Here is a 2,229-nt window from a genome sequence, read left to right on the forward strand (position 1 = left end):
CGTGCGTGCGTGCGTGCGGTGCGTGCGTGCGTGGTGGCGTCGGCGTGCGTGCGTGTTGTGTATGTATGTGTCTGCCGTATGAGCTCTAAGCTTCCCCGCTTCCCCCCTCTCGTTGCAGATCCGTTACGTGAATGGAGACCTACTGAAGGAGAGTCAGAACGGCAGCTGCAGCCGAGGACAGCATCAGTGACCTGTCAGACGAGGAGCACGATCGACGAGATGCCGAACCGTCGTTACAGATGGTGGACCTCTCCTCCTCCTCCTCTTCCTCGCCCCGCTCCCTCCGTCCTCTCTCCTCCCTCCCACCTCCTCCTATCCCACACGTGCTGCCCTCCTCCTACCTGTCAGATGAGGAGCACGACGACGACGATGCCAAACACTTACAGATGGTGAGACCTCCTCCCCCTCCTCCTTCCCTCTCCCTCCTCCTCCTCCTCTCTCGCCACTCCTCCTATTCCTACCAAGCGCACTGCCTCCCTCCTAACCTGTCAGATGAGGAGCAGCGAGAGCGACGGATGATTGGCAAACCTTACAGATGGTGAGACGCTCCTCGCCCCCTCTCCTCCTGTCTCCCTCCTCTCCTCCCCCCTCCCGTCCCTCCTTCACCTTTCCACTTCCTTCCTCTCGCTACCTGTCAGGACGAGGAGCACCGATGTACGACGATGCAAACACTTACGATGGTGAGACCTCCTCCATCCTCCTGCCTTCCTCTTCGTCAGTCCTCCCTCCGCGGCCGGACCTTGCTCCTATGCCATCAACGGCGCTGCCCTCTCCTACCTGTCCCAGATGAGGAGCAACAGAGACGATCGCCAACAGCTTACAGATGTGTGAGCGACGTCCTCCCGCCTCCTCCCTCCTCTCCCTCCTCCTCCTCGCGGTCCTTCTCGCGCTCTCCCTCTCCTCGCTCCATAAGCCTAAACCTAAGGGCTAGACATAAAAAAAGCGATAAGCGTTTTTTATTTTAATTCGTCAAAAAATTCTGACGTTCTCTTGTTCTCTCCCCGGCGTCGTCGCGCGCAGGTCACGGATTCGTCGAGTGACGAGCACACGCCCTCCTCCCGCCACCACCACATACAACAGAAAACCTCTGCGAACGGGCAGTTGCAGCTCTCGCTCGCTCCCTCGATCACGCGCACCTCGCCGCAGCAGCTGCAGCCCGGCCTGCAGATCAACCAGATCGGAGCGGCGCTAGCCGGCAGCGATCGCCAACCGAACAAGTGAGCCAGGTGCTGCTGCAGAACAAGCTCGCTCAGCAGGTGAGTTGGGGGATGGGTGGGCGGGGCGAGGGAGGGAGGGGCGGGGACGGGGAGGGGGCGGGGACGCCAGGCCATCGTTCGCACAACCTCAGAGGTGAAGCTGGGGGATGGGGTAGGTGGGGAGAGGAGGAGGGTGGGGAGGGGGAGGGAAGGGAGGGGGTTGTATTTGTCTTCGTTCTTCTTCCTCTGCGTCTGGTCGAAGTAGTTGTTGTAGTAGTAAATGTTGTTGTTGTTGTTGTTGTTGTTGTTGCTCTTCTTCTTCTCCTTCATCATTATCATCTTCATCCCTGTCTAACATGTGACGTTGGCTTCAGGGCCTCCCCCCCCCAATCCTCCTGCATCCCTGCATCCTCATGCATGCTAAGTCTAACATGTTGTTGTTCATGGCTTCTTCCTCCAATCCTCCGCATCCCCGCATCTTCATCTTCATTCAATCTCAGACATGATGTTGTAATGGCTTTTCAGGTGCCGGCCGGTCTCCTGCATGCCACGGTCTGCAATCACTCTGCGCAGGAGCGTCCAGAGCTTCTTCTTCATCTTCATCTTCATCCCTGTGTAACATTGCTGTTGTTTATGGCTTCAGGTGCCGCCGGTCTCCTGCATCACGGGTCTGCATCAACTCGGACCGCAGGAGCTGCAGCAGCTTCAGCAGCAGCTGCAGGCCACCGCGCAGAACCTACAGAATCTGCAGCAGCTGCAGCAGTTTGTGTTCCTCAACCCACACCAGCTGCCCGCCAGCCTCCAGCAGCAGCTCATGCTCGCTCAGAATCAGGTGAGTGGCGCCCCCTGGCGTTCCGTCGTCGTTGCCGCAGCAGCGGCGCCCCCTGCCTGTCGTCGTCGTCGCCGCGGCGCCCTGCCGTTCCTTTCAGTGTGTCGCTGTTAACAAAGCGCCCCCTACCATTCCTTCCCTCATTGCTGTTAACAAAGCGCCCCCTACCATTCCTTCCCTCATCGCTGTTAACAAAGCGCCCCC

At 59.0% G+C, this 2,229-nt stretch overlaps 1 long non-coding RNA gene across 1 annotated transcript; it reads left to right on the forward strand.

The window, feature by feature from the left end:
- Positions 1-363: 363 nt before the first annotated feature.
- LOC106815698 lies at positions 364-1,981 on the forward strand. The gene is made up of 3 exons (XR_001394773.1): positions 364-389; positions 1,021-1,256; positions 1,840-1,981. It is a non-coding gene; the product is annotated as an uncharacterized LOC106815698 (long non-coding RNA).
- The last annotated feature ends 248 nt before the right edge of the window (positions 1,982-2,229 follow it).

The sequence above is a fragment of the Priapulus caudatus genome, unplaced genomic scaffold (assembly GCF_000485595.1).
Source record: "Priapulus caudatus unplaced genomic scaffold, Priapulus_caudatus-5.0.1 Scaffold1178, whole genome shotgun sequence".
Taxonomy (NCBI): Eukaryota; Metazoa; Priapulida; class Priapulimorpha; order Priapulimorphida; family Priapulidae; genus Priapulus; species Priapulus caudatus.